Source organism: Cibotium barometz, chromosome 19 (assembly GCF_041138505.1).
Source record: "Cibotium barometz isolate CiBa-2024 chromosome 19, ASM4113850v1, whole genome shotgun sequence".
NCBI classification, from domain to species: Eukaryota; Viridiplantae; Streptophyta; class Polypodiopsida; order Cyatheales; family Cibotiaceae; genus Cibotium; species Cibotium barometz.
Window position 1 is genome coordinate 5834089 of NC_141064.1, and position 18033 is coordinate 5852121.

At 42.7% G+C, this 18033-nt stretch overlaps 1 protein-coding gene across 5 annotated transcripts in view; it reads left to right on the forward strand.

The window, feature by feature from the left end:
• The first annotated feature begins 4806 nt into the window (after positions 1–4806).
• The window catches only part of LOC147628144 (ranBP2-type zinc finger protein At1g67325-like), a 57139-nt gene continuing 43912 nt past the window's right edge, over positions 4807–18033 (forward strand). The window contains exons 1-2 of one of the 5 annotated variants that reach the window (XM_086813179.1): positions 4807–4937; positions 8253–8429. The gene's annotated coding sequence lies outside the window, so the exon portion shown is untranslated. The remainder of the gene's footprint in view (positions 4938–8252; positions 8430–18033) is intronic. The other 4 variants (XM_086813180.1, XM_086813182.1, XM_086813178.1 and 1 more) reach the window with 4 other exon arrangements.

The following is an 18033-nucleotide window of genomic DNA, read 5'->3' on the forward strand; positions in this document are numbered from 1 at the left end:
TTAAGATCCTTCCCTTCAATATTTAGCCATGTGGCGCCCTCATCATTGTGTCCAACATCAATATTGTGTTGCAGCTGCCCCAAAGAATGTGCATTGTCAACAATAGGCAAAATAGCATATAGACATGGAAAATGATGTTGTAATATCAATCGAATCCCATATAGATGGTTGCAATCGGATGACCAATCTGGACAATCACAGTAGCTACATTGCATGCTTGCATGGTACCATTGTGTGGGCTCAGTCATGCTTTGGATCTTGAAAAGCATTGTTGATTCATCAATCACTTCCAAAGTTCTTGAATCAGCTTCGAGGATGCTCTCGCCTCTTGCGAGTCTTGCAGTGTGACTCCTACTTGAACCTTGGATACTAAAGCGTCCAGAGTCAGCTTGACAAGAAAACAAGAATCCATTCAGATTAGAAAATCCTACCATTGAAATACAATGACATAAGGAAAAATAGAAAGTTACCTAGCTCTTGTTTTTGTTTGAAAAACTCTAGTAAAGTACCCCCCCATGTGTGTGCCTGTTTGAGAGTCGCCTACAAGAGCATGCAAGAGGACTAATATCGATCTATTGATTTTTGCATCTAAGAGGGTGTACTTGATGTACTGCCATAACCTCTCCACTAGGTTTGAACTGCCATACTGCCATGTGTGTGCCTGTTTGAGAGCCGCCTACGAGAGCATGCAAGAGGACTAATATCGATCTATTGATTTTTGCATCCAAGAGAGTGTACTTGATGTACTGCCATAACCTCTCCACTAGGTTTGTTGTGTTGACGTTTCCATGTGGGAAAAGACGACCAAACTTGGGCCATCGCGTCCGCCACACACATGTCTGCCCACACCAACCATTGGAAACATAGCGGCATATATTCACATGTGAGGAGTATTGCTGCAAGAACGCTTGGAATCTGCCTTCAAATGCCTCTTCAGAATGTGCTTGCATGAGGTTGGATAGCTGATTATAAACATCATCTTTCTTGTCTTTTGGAACCTGCAAAGCAGCAAAAGCAACTCAAAACCGTGCCCAACATTGTAGTTGTCACTCACAATAAACAAGGGTATGAGAAAACCTGTTGGCAAAAGATTTCCACCCATGCTTTCTTGGCATGAAACCAACATAGTAAGACATAGCCAGCGATTTGTTGACGTTGTCCTCGGTGATCTTCAAACCAACAACAAGAATCTGCATCAACCACCTTCTTAATGGCTTGTAGTCCTATCGGGTATTTGTCTATTACAATGGCAATAGGGCGGGTTTGAGCCATTCTTGAGAAGATCAACTTGAAGGTAAGCTCTAACGCTATGCTCTCTTGATTAGTGGCACCATCACTCGTGCACATCATTAGCCATATTGGAATACCGACGCCGTTTTGGTTGGGCAACATAGCTGCATAGAGAGGTAGACCAAATACATTCATCTTGAATGTGCTATCCACCGCCCAAGCATTATGATGAGAAAAACGCATTGCCATCTCCAACATCCACTCATCTTGAATAACAAGAATAAAGGGTCTTTTGTATTCATCAATAGCATTTGGATTATAAGGTTGAACATGGATCACCTAAAATAAGAAAATGGCCATATAAGGTCTAAATTCTACCCTAGGAAAAGGCATGAAAAAATGTATGATATCAGCTGAATTCTACCTTGTTTTGATCCTTTAAACGAAGCGCCTCCATGTACATTGCCTCCCAATCATCAGCTGAATTTTTCCCTGCATCAACTAGGACAACCAACTAAATCATATTATCCCATGACATGCAAACAAACAATCAATGTGTAGCATGCTACCTTGAGTGTGCATTTGGTAGGCAATCATCTGTACTTCCTTGGGGATCATAAAGAAGTGAAACACCACACAGTCAAGGGGAGAGGAGCTCTCCATATGGAAGTGCTCTTTTGATTTTGACATCTTAGCTACATGACGACATGTTCCGACATCAAATAAGTCATCCATGCAGCATGCTATCACACACGGGTGGACATGCAAATGATAAAGATCAGCCTTAGACCCTCGAACATGTCCTTCATGGCCATTGTATAGGAGAATGTTAACCTTGTCAAGTCGTTTGCATACTCCAAGACTACCTTGAAGGGACAGCCGCACCGCTTTGATTTTCGCAATCTTCGCTTATCACCACCACTTTGAGAAGGCCTTCCCCCTCGTCGATGACAAGAAAACTCTTTCACCCACTGATGTGGCCCACTGTGCTTTGTAGATCGAAGCTGCACTAGTCTTACCTTGTGCTGAATCATGATGTCAATCAAGCATTCTTGAACATGAGGCTGATCTGTGACTATAATCGAAGAGGGTTTTTTGTGTTCTTTCTCACTTACACGTACTTTATGAACATCTTGCTGATGTCTTTCATGCAACTGGCATCCACAAAGAACGATCCAATCTTTGATATAGCTTATTGGAATTCCATGGCTTTGAATATTTGTGGACCATTGTGTCTTGATTGAATTTATAGTATCTTTCTCACCATTGTGTGTCTTGATTGAATTTATAGTATCTTTCTCACCTTTGTGTATTGTATGATCTGGAGGGAGATGAGTTTCTTGTATAATGCATTCCCAATCTTCAATGGTTGCGATCTTTAGGTTTGGTGCCAATTTCAAGCAAATGTATTCACTGTCATCATGGGTAGGACTAACACACAAACCCTCCTTCATCCTCTTCCACCTCTTCAAGTTGAGCAAACCTCGAGAATCATGTGCCTTTAATGTATCAAGTGTCACTTTGATTTTCCCTTGAAGATAAGCTTTCATTAAACTATGGCTTTGCTTGTTAAAAGAGAAAAATGTATTGGAGACATAAAAATATGGGTCCAAGGTATCCCTTGATTTGGGGTATAGACTTTGAGAACCATCGATGACGTCATAAGCTATGGGACATAAATGTACCTCCTCATCTTGAATGTACTCATCTTGATCAATGTTATCACTTGATGTATCGCTGCACATATTGCACCCATCAGCAAGTTGATATCATGTACAATGCCCAAATCAAGAGAATACACACACATGAGAGAGAGAGAGAGAGAGAGAGAGAGAGAGAGAGAGAGAGAGAGAGAGAGAGAGAGAGAGAGAGAGCTTGCCTGATTTAGATCTGGAATAAAATTACTGATCAAGTCCTTTATGATAAGCTCCTTTATTTCATTTGCCCATCAATCCAAAATAAGGCCATCATATTTAATTCAGCTTATGTACATAGAGAACCTTGCAAATAGAATAGCTTCTAAATGGATCCTCAAGAGTTAGCTTTCCCGCAAGAGAATTTGGCTATCCTAATTCTTATAAACACCCACAAATTCTCCCTTCTACAAGCACCGAAGTGAAAGAATCTTCCCACCCTTACCATGTTTTAACGTAAATTCCTTGTTTAAGTAGTGGGATCGATCCTAGTCAAAATTCTATGGTGTGCTTAGAACAAGCTGATGCATTCCATTTAGTGGCCCTTCTTAGCCATCACTCATGGCGTCATAAAATAAGATCAAAAGCTAGATAAAATAAGACTACATTGAACTGAAAAAGGCATAGAAGCTTCCCATATGTACTTGGGATTGCACCAACAATACTAACACTTTATATAGATGACAGGCTTTGTAGAGAGGGCTTCAAGTTGGTTAGAAGTGGGGTGCCATAGACCCCCCATTCATTGCAAACAATCCCTTGAGGGCTGCTCCCTACACATGGATTTGGATGTGAAAACCTCCAATCCCACCAAGAATTCAAAGCTTCTAGCTCATTGTGTATGCCCTCCTCTCCCTCCTCCATTGGATTGCTAATTGCACAACCATCTCCTTGAAGAATTCATGATGCAATAAACTTTTTGTGGATCGAATTCTAGAAAAATGAATGCATTGAAGAGCTTACTCGATAACAAAAGAGGCATGAAGTGGGTGTGGAGGATTTCATGAAGCAATGCATCAGAAGGTCATTATGATGCCATTATAAAATAAGCCTCAATGATAAAATGCATTGCATTGTGCTTTATCAACAAGCACTTGTTGGCAATCGGCTCTTGTTTTGCAAGCTAACACAACTATGGATAGTCTTATTTCCCTTCAAGTTCCTTCTTGATCAATATGAAAACCTAAATAAACAATGGCACAAAAATAAGAAAATAGATTGGAGAGACGGAGCATTAAATAAGCTTACCATATCGAATGCACGTCCCTCTACATAGCTTGGTAGTGACAATGGTAGAGGCATTTTGCTTATCATAGTAGCAGTTGGCAGATTGGAGGTATTGTTCTTCTTCTACTTCTACAGCTGTTGCTGGTGCCATTCCGTCTGCATCCCTCCCCTCTCTCCTTTTATTGTAGACATGTAGATAGCATGGAGCATTCCCAAATCCTTATACTCACCTCTCTCTATGGATGCATGGGTTATCAGGTTGAATGTTACAAGAGATAGGGTGAGCACGACAAATTGATAATATGTGTGTGTGTGTGTGTGTGAGAGAGAGAGAGAGAGAGAGAGAGAGAGAGAGAGGAGCGATTCATGCAATTCAAATTTAGCACAATCGTCAGCCCTGTGCTCCCCTCGTGTCCCCACAGCCACGCATACACCCATGTCACTCACCCTACTTGCCACGAGTGCAAAAATGCTTTCACGTCAGCCTGATGCCCAAGTTCAATATTTTTAGCCTAGTTTCATAGTTTGGACGGCCCAAATTTTAACAAAAAGCGCGCCTCACTTCCCAGCCGTAGATCCCATGGTGGAAGCTTCTTCTAACACCCGTGTGACTTAGTCAAGAGGGGTATCGAACTACTACACTAGGCGCCCGTGGGCTCAAGTTTAAAATTCGGCCGGACAAACTGTGTTCGGCTAACAGTATAGGTTTTACTTGTGCCCCGCACACTCGCATTTCTCTGCTTTTTCTTCTGAGGAGGCACCCGAGTCCGCGATCTTGCGTTCCTGGTTCGTTTCGCTCCTTCTCTCATCAAACAGTTTCTCTGTGAGATGTGCGTGTGTGTGTTTGGGGGGGAGAGAGGCAAAACAGTCTCTGTAAGAGGTGTGTGTGTGTGTATGGAGAGGGAGCAGAGAGAAACATATACTAGGCCATTTTAGCCTTCCACGGGCGTTGACAGGTATGCGCATAGGATTTCTAGTGCCAAAACTAAGAATCTCTCAATCGTCAAGCAATTGGTCATTAAGGTTGAGAATCGTATCCTGTAGATAGTGAGCTCTCCAAGTGTCTACGGAATTATGGCCATGTTATCAAAGCACCCAGAAGACTTGCTCCTCTACATGAACTTGGTTATGACAACAAAAAATACATGTGATTAGCCATTGGTCTAAAATTCGTCCCTGATTTTCACCCTGCATGAGTCCCCTCCCGGTGGGTTTCGCAGGCTCTTTCTATCATCAGAGTTGTGCTCTTTGTTGACTATTTCTTGGAAAGAAACAAGTTTCCGCTCAGAGTTGCAAGACTCACTCAATGTAACTAATTGGGGTAGTGAGTTTTTAAGTGGTAAAGCAGTTGACTCCGAATAGAATTCAATAGATTTTATATTTGGTGGATTCTTGCGAATATTATTGGGAATCCTACTGCATTTAGCTTAGCTGTAACGCAACGGTGTCTGAAACCTTTTAATCTGACAGCTATCTCATCCACCGATGTGATGAACTTGGAGACTATGGTATGTTTGGTTTTATCACCAACTCTGGGCTTTGAATGTCTAGTGATTATTTGGAAATGCAAAGTGGCGCCCCTTTTAAGGGATTTTAAATCTAAATTAACTGTGAGGGCGTTGTTTTTAAAACAGTAAAGCCTCTTCAACTCTCAATTTAACGCCTCAAAACTTCATGAAGCCAACAGATTCTTTTGGTCTCAAGTTAAAAGTTTGGAATGTATAGACTATTTAGACAGTTTGTCAAATTCCGTAAAGTAACAGATAAGCAATGGTTTGAGCAAGTTACCCCTATGGAAAAGTTTCTCTCTGAACATAACAAAAAATGGCTACATCTAACCATGCTTTTTCCATGCTCACGTTTTGTGGTGAAGCATATGAAGATGCATAGAGGCCTATCTTTAGCCGTGCATTTGCACTATCAACTACTTATTTGTTGCACTAATTCTTTCTATTTGCTACTTCCCTTAGTGCTAGGCTTCATTATGGCTGAGTCTGCCCCGCATCTCTGGAGGTTTGACAGAAACTTAGTACGAAGGGCTTTGTGTGAATATATGCTCTTATGTGTGTGTGTGTGTGGAGTGCGTGTGTGTGAGCATATCTTGATACAGAGTTCTACACCCACTATTGGGCATTGATGACGTTAGTGGGGATGTCGTAGTATCTAGTCCATACTATGCATAATGGAGTTGATAGTTATATAGTCTTGTGGGTTGACTATCATGAGTATATAACATGCACGTTCCTAAAAGCTGAATTTGGGCATGTTCCTGGATTCATCTAGGTATATGTATATGAGCACACATGTGAATTTTAGGGATGGTAGATCCAAGGGTAAAATTGACCTTGTTTCCTTTAAGTTGGCATGGCAGAACAAAGATTTGTGAGGGGGAGGAAAAGATGCCTTAAGCAGAAGATGAAGCCCACAACGCTTGGAAACTCCGTGATTAGAAAGCCTTTGGTCTCATAGCCCTAGGCGTGTCGACAACTTCATACACCATCTTGTTGATCTCCTGACTTCCAAAGAAGCCTATGAAATGCTAGATAAGCTCTTTGGAGCACATGGAAAGAATTCTAAGGTCTCTTTGCAGATAGAGTGCTATGGCCTAATGATGCGGTCACATGAGAACTTTGATGCTCATGTGAACAAGATGAAATCCCTAATGAACCAGCTTACTGCACTTAACGCCAAGGTAGATAAAGACGTGGCCGTAGCTGTTGTCAATGCGTGAAGATCCCTATGGAAACCTCATCACAACACTCAAAAATTTCCCAAACCTCACCCTAGAAAGGAGTCATCAACTCCTTCAAAGAAGAAGAGAAGAAGTTCAAGAATAAGGCAATAGGAGAGGACAACTCGTTCTTAGCAATACTTTTCATTGTGGTTATGTTTACCACGATGTCTGTACGGCTTTTTTCGAGTAACAATCCTCTTCATGATTGTTTCTACCACACAAGGAACGCTTTGGACCTTTGAAGTTCTGTTTCTTTGTGTATAAGGAGATGTCTCCTCTTGCAGCTTTGGCTTAGACCATCCTTTCTTCCTCTTTGAAGGAGTTTATGATTTTTTTCAGGGTAAGTGTCGGGAGGTTTTTAAGTGTGGTGATGAGGGTACCATAGGGTTCTTCTAGCATGGACACTTGATAAGCACCGCTACGACTACATATTTCTCTACATTTACTTTGAGTGTTGCGAGCTCATGAGGGACTTCATCTTATTCACGTGACCATCAAAGCTCTCATGTGATTGCATCATGAGTCTATAGAACTCAATCTACAGGGAAACCTTGGAGTTCTTTCCTTGAGCTCCGAAGAGCTTGTCTAGCATCTCATAAGCTTCCTTGGAAGTCAAGAGATCTACTACATGATGTATAAAGTTTATATCTCGGATCCTCCCACATTGTTTATTTGCGCACTCCAGTATGCAATGGTTGTCCTCTTCCTATGCTCATAGCCCTAAGCGTCATCCATCTCCATGTCAAGGTGCTACCCACCATGCTTGTTGAAGTGGCAGTTGACAAGCCATGACAGAGCCCACTTGCGCAATCTGCCTTTGATGCTAGTTTAACCAGAACCACTGCTCCATCGCCATCTGCTGAAGCACCAACATCCGCCTCTGCCCTGCTGTACCATCAAGTTGCCCATCATTGGCTTCAGGTCATTAGCACGAAGGAGCATGTCATCATCACGAAGTAGCGCGACACGTGTGAGAAAAATCAAATGGTAATATTTGGGGCTTTTACTAAAACTTGTTAAACTCGTCAAAATCAGCAGTTATACATCAACATAAAATTTGGGCTTTCTTGATTTCTTACCTTTTGCATCAAAATTGAAGCTTTGTACATATCCAAATTTGGGGGTTTCCAAAATCAGGGCAAAAATTGTATAATTAAAGCCTACAACATGTAAAAAATTCGGCTTTTCTTGAAATCTCTACCCTGTGTTAACATTTGAAGGATTACATCATTCAAATTTCTTGGGGGCTCTCTTTCTTCAACATTCATAGCATCATGGATCTACATAGGAGCAGCATTGCATTTGAGAAGTTCTCTGGAACGAACTTTCCCACATGGCAAATGAGGATTCATCTCCTTCTCATGCAGGATGGTGCATGGAACATTGTGAACGACATTGAGAAAAGACCAGAGGGAGAAGCTGATTTGCAGAAGATACAAATCTAGGAGGATAAGAATGACGAAGGTCTCGCACACATTGGCTTCGGACTTGTAGACAACCTTATCCATCATGACATAGAAGTTGAAGGTGTAGTAAACCATGAGGTAGAGTTTGTGAATGCTTCAAACAGAAGAGTTTTTACTTCTAGAGACTATAATCGAAGATTATTACACTTAGATAAGATCATGACTTTGAGGCCTTTTCTCTTATAAATTTTATGACATGTATAATGTCAGAAATCTCTTTAAAATTCTTTATACTCTAGAATAGAAAACTTTTCTTTTGAGGATCTGGGGATTAGTAGATCTCATAGCAATCAATTAAAGCTTTTGTTAGGTAAGTACCGTAAGTCCAAATTCTCTACCCCGTGTTCTTTTCTTGTGAAAAAGGATTTGTTGATTACTGTGTTCACTTTTCTCGATCTAGATAAGATAGGTTTGAGCTTTATTTTGCGTTTACTTGAAGTTATGGACTCTCTTCCTTCTTGTGTCAAGAAGGTGTGGTGTAGTTGCCTTCAAGTATATACAAACTTTAGAACAAAAAGCCTTTAATTATTCAGATATTGGCAAGAACTTGAAGGAGCCTGCTAAATCAACCATTCTTAATAGTCAATGTTGTAACAAGGTGGTTTTCTTGTCTTTTGTGGATGAGTCTTTAGGGTATATAGTTACAGTTGATTGTTCTATTCTTCCTTCTATGTCCCGTCAAGAGCTGTTTATAAAAGGCACTAAATTTAGAGTTTCCTCTTCGGTTGATGCTTGTGTTTTGAAGATATTGACAAGGGAATCTCCAATTTTGTCAATAAGGTAGAAGAGTGACGAGTCTCTTGGAGTTCAAGGCATTCTTTGTTATTGGAACGCGAAAGTAAAGGCTTTTTTAAAACTTACAAAATCCCATTCAAGTACTATTTGCTCTAATGGCATCTCTTTATCGTCAAGTGACTTAATTTATCTCCGTAAGTTTCATCGAGATTTCGTAATTTCCTATGTAGACAAATGTTCTAATAATTTTGTGTTTACATGCAAAAAGTCCTATTTAGAATGTCTTTTGAGAGAATTTAACCCTTCTACTCAAATGTATGAAGTAGCTCTCTCTCGCTTCAAGAGGTTGTTGCAAAATACCAAGATTTTTGTAAATCTTTTGGTTTCAAGGTGAGCAATAAGTTACCTTTTCTATATGATATTTGGAAGTTTCATAAACATATCAAGAAGCCTAAATAAGCTACCTTTTCTATATGATATTTGGAAGTTTCATAAACATCCCAAGAAGCCTAGATTTATAGTTGCCTCTAGCAATACCTCTTTAACTTCGGTCTCAAAATGGTTAAGTAATTGCTTTAGAGTCATTTTGCTGAGTGTCCATGAGCTTTGGAGAAATTTGCTCAGAAAGAAGGATGTACCTATAGATTGTAGTTGGATCTTAAAAGATTCAGTGGGAGTTGTCATGGCCCTGTGAAAATGGAACAGCACAAGTGTGGGCATGGTGGTTGCTGAGCCAAAATATTAAATGATTCACATTTGGGGTGCCCGGACAAATGAGAATGATGTGTGGACACTTCAGATGTGAAGGGGGACAAAAACATTAATGTTTTTAATGTTTTATTGGAGGTTGCCCCTAGGCCTTAGTGGCCTGTAGGGAACTTTAATTATTATTAAAGTTGGGGCCCTAGGATAAGTTTGGAGAGGGGGCAACTCCACTTTTGGGAGTTGCATGCCTCTCTCACTTCACTCTCTCTCTTGCTTTTGGGAGGCGTGTAACATACGTGCATGTTGCAAGCGTGGAGAGCAGAAGGAAGCAAGTCGACTGGTTTGGCTGCTGATTTCTGTGCAAAACAGGCCGTACAATCCAGCCGTACAGCTCTGTACGGACAGGCTGCTCTGCAGGTACATCTACTGGTATAGGCTGCGCACAGGTATAGAGTTGTTGCTGCAGGTACATCTACTGGTACAGGCTGCGCACAGGTACAGAACTGCTGTTGCAGGTTCTGGTGCCTGCAGGTACAGTTGTACGGACAACTGTATGGACAGAGCAGGAGAGCTGGCGGCGTTGGACAGTGCAGGTACTGGCGGCGGTGGACAGAACTGGTACAGGTGGCGCTGACTGGCTGAGCAGGTACAGTCGGGTACAGAGACTGGTTTCAGGCAGCGCAGGCAGGTACAGTGTCACGTGGATTGCTGGTACAGACTGTACGGACAGGAACAGTTCTGATTTTCTGGTCTGTATAGACAGGTACAACACTCCCAGTTGGCAGAGCTCTTCCAGAGCTTGGTTGGTGCGATAGTCAAGTGGTTGCAGGGGAAACAGTATAGACAGTCGTTGTCAAGTGCAGACTGGTACGAATTGCTCCACGGGTGCAGATCCACGAGCTGATTTTGGTAAGCTCTGAATTTGTTCATCTACCTTTCTTTCCATTAGCTTATGTCTGCTGCAGATTTGTGCTATCTGGCCCCTTGTGAGAGGAGGGGTATGGCAGATTGAAAAGGGTGGAAACAGAGATTGGGAATGTATGTTTGTGCTGAGTTGTTGAATCATGTGCATGAGATATGCCAGATGTATGCTCAAGGCTGTCCTGCTAAATGGTCTTGGCTGATCAGAGGGGAGCACAAAGTGTTGCTTTGAGACACAGATCTGTGTGTGAATCCTCTGTGCTAAGAGGTATTGTGGGCTGCCAGATTGGACATACAGGTGTATTCTCTTGGCTGGTTTTGTTGTACTCAGCCTTACATATTTCTGAAATTGAATAAAGAAATACCGCAAGGGGCGCCAAGCTTTGGGGCCAACAGGTGTCGTTCTATTTTCAGATTTGGGGCACTCTAGCTCCAATCCAATTTGTTTTCATATCTAGACTACAAGTGGAAGGGTGACTGCTAGTCTACCGCACTTTGGTTTCTACTAGAGGCCGGTTTCAAGGTTCCGTTGCCGGGACCAATCATCAACTTTCTTAAGGGGGTGAGCTTGTGGTTGCCTCGAGGAAAGTCATCGCTGAAAAATTCAGCAACATGTCTGATACAGAAGATGAGTACTTCTATCATGAAGAGGAAGAGCAAGAGACCTCTCCTGAGAGAAATGCATCTGAGGATATTTTTGCAGGAGAATAGGCTGCAGATGATGAGCATTATGAGGATGTAACACAGCCAGAAGATGTACTCGGTAAAGAGGATGATGATGCTCGGTTTAAAGTTCGTTTGGCTAGTGTTATGGATGTATTTATGCAGCTCACACAAAGTGAGAAGTTTTCTGAATTTATGAGATCCCGTACAGAGCCCGAAAAGAAGAAGAAGAAGGTGCGTTTTAAGAACCTTCCTCAGGGTCATAGTGGTGCCATCCCACAGGATCCATCTTTTGGCCAGTTTCCGAATATGCAGCATGCTTATGGTGCTAACTCTCAGAGTTCCTTCTTTGGACAGCCATCTATTCCTCAGCAGACTATGCATCCAGGTTATTTTGGTGGCGGCTCGGTGTTCCAATCTATGAGTGGGGGTTATCCTCAGGGAGGCATGGGTATGCCAGGGCCTTTTGGAGCTAATTTTCAGCCTGGTATGCAGTCCGGAATGCAAGGAAATATGTTTGGGGGCATGCAACTTGGAATGCAAGCAAACATGTATGGTGGTATGCAGCCAGGTATGCATAATGGTATGTTTGGAAACATGGCTGGAATGTATGGCATGCCAGGTGTGGGAATGGGTAATGTTGACCCTATGATGGACATGAATGTTGGGGGCAGCAATCTTGCGAAGCCACTTCCGTATGATAATCTAACACCTATGGGAAAGGCGAAGGACTATAAGGAAGGGGGAGCTGCTGTGAAGTTTGATACATTCAGTGGGGCCAAAGATAAATTAAAAGCACTCACCTTTTTACAGCAGTTTGATGCTGCTTTTTCTGGTGGGAATTACACAGAGTCCTCTAAGGTGAGGAAAGCTGCCACTTTTCTCAAAGGCAATGCTTTGCAGTGGTGGTCTACTCTTCTTTTGAAGGGCATAGCACCCACTACTTGGGTACAATTTAAACAGGTTTTCTCTTCCGTATGGCTCACATCTACATTTGAGGTGGATGTTATGACTGCATGGCACAAGTTGGATGCTTCAAAGTGTGAAAATTTGGAAGATTATAACAAGAAGTTTTGGGAAGCTTTACTCCCAGTGACTTCTTACTGTGCAGTGCCTTTGTCTGAGAAGGTAGAGAAGTATTGTTGTGGGCTGCCCAAAGAGGTGCGAGATTATTGTATCAAGACTCGAGTAACGAACATGTCACAGATGATAGAGAATGCTATGACAGCTAATGCGTTACTCACTGGAGGATCATCTGGGTTTAAAGGAAGTAAGAACTCGAGCAAGAAAGCTGAAAAATCTGGGCATGCTTCTCGTGATGCTAAAGGTTCTTCAGAGACGCGGTATAAGAAGTTGCCAATGTCCAAGAGAACTTCTGAGGAAAGACAGGCTTTGAGAGATGCTCGGTAATGTTTTTATTGTACTGAAGAGGGACATATGTCATTTAATTGTTCCAAGAGAAAGTCCCAAAAGGACTCTGACAATAAAGGAGAGCCCAAGTCAAAGAAACCAAAACCTTCTGCAGGGTTAGTTCCTGATCTTGTGGGGGAACAGCAAGGTGGTGAAGAGACAGAGTTGTGCAGGGCATGGGCAAAGTGAGAGATCAGAATGCCTTGATATTCTTTGACACAGGTGCTAGAGCCAACTTCATTTCACCAGATTTGGCTGGCTGATTGGAGATTCGTGCAGAGGAGATGGGGCCGTTATATGAGGCTAACATGGCTTGTCCAGGGTATGCAGAACCCGTTACTCCTATCATTGGGAAGCTTCGGCTTCATTTGCAGGGTTATGTGGACAGCGAAGAGTTTTTCATCATGCCACTTGATGGCTGTGATGTTTTGTTGGGTATGCCATGGTGCCACAGAGTACATGCGGTGGTGGACACATACAATAGGAAAATCACTCTGACTCATAGAGGGAAAGAACATGTTTTGGATGTAAAACTTAAAGGGGAATTTGTTCCTATTGTATCCGCTTCGGCAATTTCATCAGTAATGAAAAAGCATCTTTGCGCGTACTTAATTTATGTAAAGGATGCACAAGATGATGAGTCTAAGTCTAATTTGTCTATGTTAGATAAGGACAGGATTGATTTCTTATGTGGGTTCCAAGATTGTTTTTTCGAGTCATTGCCAGGAGAACTTCCTCCTGAGAAGCCAGAAGATCATGCCATTGATCTAATTCCTGGTAGTACTCCACCAAATAGACCGCCGTACCGTGTTAGTGCAGCCCAACAGGAAGAGATTATGAGTCAGGTGCAAGAGCTTTTGAATAAAGGGTTGATACAGCCTAGCTCATCACCCTTTTGCTCACGTGTACTCTTAGTGCAAAAGAAGGATGGTTCTTGGCGCATGTGTATTGACTACAGGACGCTGAACAAGAATACCATCAAGAATCGATTCCCCATACCGAGGATTGATGACATTTTGGACGGCTTACAGGGCTCCATAGTCTTTAGTCGTATTGACTTGAAAAGCGGGTATCATCAGATACGAATTAGACCCGAGGATGTACATAAGACAGCATTCCGAACCACGTTTGGGTTGTATGAGTTCTTGGTTATGCCCTTTGGTTTGACAAATGCACCTGCCACATTTAACAGAATGATGGACACGATTTTCAGGCCTCATAGAGCGTTTGTGGGCACATTCTTTGATGATATGATTGTGCATTCACAAACTGAGGAAGAGCATAGAAGGCATTTGGCCATTGTGTTCGCAGAACTCAGGAACCATAGGCTGGTTGTTAATGGCAAGAAGAGTGAGTTCTTTTTGCAAGAGACACATTTCTTGGGGCATATTGTGTCTAAGCATGGAGTCCGTATGGATCCAGCGAAGGTGGAAGCCATTCTTAATTGGCCAGATTTGAGGACCGTGCATGATGTACGCAGCTTTCTAGGATTGTGTTCCTATGACAGGCGGTACATACGGTATTTTGCTGAAATTGCTTAGCCTCTTCATGCCTTGACAAAGAAGGCAACTCCGTTTAGATGGGCTGATCGGGAAATTACAGCATTCTAAAAGCTCAAAGAAAAGCTTACTTCGGATCCAGTATTGGTGTTACCGGACCTAGTGTGATGCATGTGGAAGTAGCATTGGGGCAGTTCTCATGCAAGAGGTACATGTGATAGCTTATGAGAGTAGAATATTGCAAGATGCCGAGAAGCATTTACAAGTTTATGAGAAAGAGATGTTGGCTGTAGCCTGTAATTCACGCTCTTTCTACATGGAAACACTACTTGCTTGGGGCTAATTTCACTGTGCAGACAGATCATCAGACCTTGCGTTATTTCCTCACGCAAACTAAGCTTTCAGAGAAGCATATGCGTTGGGCAAACTTTTTGTCTATGTTTCACTTTCAGATTGTGCATGTGGAAGGCAAAAAGAATGTAGTGGCAGATGCTTTGTCACGCAAGCCACAGGTCTCCGCAGTTTCACTTGCTTACCATCATGAGCTTGATGAAATGAAAGAGCAGTATGCCCATGATGAGGACTTTGGCAGGTTGTATGATCAGATGTCTGAGGGTCAGCGGCATGAGCATTACACTCTCAGAGATGGGTTTTTATTGATGCATGGCAGACTGTGTTACCAGGCCATTGCGACTCAAGGTTATGATTGAAAGTCATGCTCCACCGTATGCTGGTCATAGAGGTATTGACGCCACGGTAAAAGCAGTGGAGACTTTCTTTTATTGGCCAACCTTGAGAAGAGATGTTGATGCCTTTGTGAGGCAATGCATCGTATGTCAGAAGGTAAAGTTTGACCGTCAAAAGACACCAGGGTTATTACAGCCTTTACCTATTCCAGATAGCCCTTGGGAGAGCATTGCCATGGATTTTATATTTGATCTTCCACGGACACAAACGGGCAATGATGGCATTTGGACTATCATATGCAGGTTCAGTAAGCAGGCTCATTTCATTCCCGTGCGTAAGACGATCAAAGTGGATCATATGGTGAAGTTGTTCATGGCGAACATCTTCAAGTATCATGGCTTGCCTACGTCTATCATTAGTGACCGTGATCCACGGATGACGAGTTTGTTCTGGAGAGGGTTGTTTGACAACATGGGTTCAACTCTCAAGTTTTCATCATCATTTCATCCACAAACAGATGGTCAGTCAGAAGAGGCTAACTCTAAAGTGTTGGATCTTCTTAAATGTTATGTGTCAGAGCACAAGCAACAATGGGAAAAGTATCTTCCTTTGGTAGAGTTTGCATATAACAATACTGTTCATACCTCGACAGGCAAGGTGCCTTTTGAGATTGTGGAAGGAGGGAAGAAGGTACCACCCATTTTGCATACAAAGGATAAGATTTTTGAGGCTGATCAGTATGTGGAGAGTATGGATGAAGCTTATCGGAGAGTTAAGTTGGCACTCCAGAAAACTCAGCAAAAGCAAAAGAAAGCCGCAGACCGTCACATACGTGCTATAGAGTTTGCATTAGGTGATTGGGCTAGACTCAAGAAGATGAAGGGTAAAGAGCGCTTATTCCCTAAGTTGAGCATGCGTTATTATGGGCCTTTTCAGGTATTGGAAAAGATTGGTGAGGTAGCCTATCGTTTGAAGCTACTAGATTACTGGAGGATTCACAATGCTTTTCACGTGAGTCTCCTTAGACCTTTCCGTGGGGATGTGCCTGAGGATGTATTAGATGATGCTCAGCCGGAAGTTGAGGAACTTGATGAGGTTCTTATTCCAGAGCAGATACTGGCACATAAGGAAAGAAAGGTACGAGGTAAAGTTTCCCGTCGCTATCTTGTGAAGTTCAAGAACTATTCACCGATGGATGCGAAGTGGATGGAGGAAGGTGACTTAACAGTTTCACCTCAGGTTTTGTAGCTTTATCTCGATGTCTTTGAGTTAGAGCCGACTCTTGTTGTGGCTCATTCAGGTTCAGCAGAGCATGGGTCTGGAGCATTGCCTGATGCTCAAGAGGGGGGTAGCACCTCCACTCCCTTGATACAGACAGGCTCAGATGACATCTAGAGGTCGCTTGGTGCAGTTTTTATCTCACCCAAAGGTACTGATGGTGGCTGACAGTACATCTGTTTATGGGACTTCTATGATATATGTGTACTAGTCACATGGGATATTGTGGTTGTGTATGGTTCACAGTGGTATACAACTTGAACTACTACTACGCCATTGGTTTGCAGTGAATGTTGATACATGTGCATGGCTTAGAGAGATTGGGACGCTGATCTTGCCATATTGTATATTTCACTTTGGATATTTTGCTGTATCACCAGAATGCAATCAAGGACGCTTGCCATTTTTCAAGAGGGGGGTATGTCATGGCCCTGTGAAATGGAATAGCACTTGTAACCGGTCTGACGGGCGGTGAAACAAACACTTGCACATAAAAACACTTCAACGCCATTGAGGACCTAGAAAAGGAAAACATTCAACAACAGTGCCAACAACAGCATACATCTAGTTACCTGTTCCCTCATGAAACATCTGGCAACATAGAGATGCCCATAACTGTAGGTCCCTCTGTTCCTTTCTAGCAAGAAGAAAACAATCTGCTCCATGAGCACGCAGCCATGCGAGCTTGCATCATTCCCATGCCAAGAAACATAACCAAGTGACCTGTACTTGCAGCCAGAAACCCAAGTACATAGCTGAATTTGCAGCCAAACAAAAACAGCCCATAAACAGTCCTCAAACTGATCTCAAAACAGTCCCAAGCATTGCTCATGTTCATAGCCACATGAACTGCCACGAGATAGTCCATAAACCCTTTCCAAAACAGTCCCAAACCCAAAGCAAAGAGAAGCTGAAAGTTCCATGAGTTGAACGCCATCGACATGATGTCTATGTTCATGAAAAACCAGCCCCTCCTTTCTGCAAAAGCAGGCCGTCCTCCAAAAAAGCAGGCCGTCCTCCAAAAAGCACACGCCTGCAGCCACCTATCGGAACTGGACAATACCAGGAGCCACCCGTACCAAATAGTGTGCAGCTGCCTCCTGTATTAGCTGTCGTACAGCAGTAGCCTGTACCAGCTGTACCTGTCCGTACACCTGTGCATGCATCCGTACACCTGTACCTGCAGTCGTACACCTGCCTGCGCCGCTTGAATCTGTAACTGCAGCCACCTGACATGCAGCTTCCGTACACTGTACCTGCTCCCTTCCATGCATGAGAACTAGCACGCTTCCTAAAAAGCTAGAGAGAGAGAGTCGTGGACCTCCAAAAGTGGAATAGCCTCTAAAAATTACCCTAGGGGCCTCCCAAGGTTTTGAAACCTTTATGACATTAATTTTTGGCCACCAAAGGTTTAAAACCTTTTTAAATTAAAGTATCTTTGCCCCCTTCACACTTGGGGTTGTCCACACATGGGTTTACTTTTTGACTCCAACCTGATGCCATTCACATTGTCCACCATGTCCTCGTGCACACCTGCATACTTTCCAGAGAAAAACACAGGGTCGTGACATACCCCCCTCTTGAAAAATGGCAAGCGTCCTCGATTGCACTCAATGGCACAGTAAAGCATCTTATGAGCAAAGACACTCCATACGACAAAAGCAATGGCCCTCCAATGCATCTGGGTGATAAAACAATCATCTTGCACAATAGGCCATATTGTCACGCCAAAGTGACAAACACCTCTTGCTTGTTCCTGCAGAACCTACAGCAAAAGTCTAAAA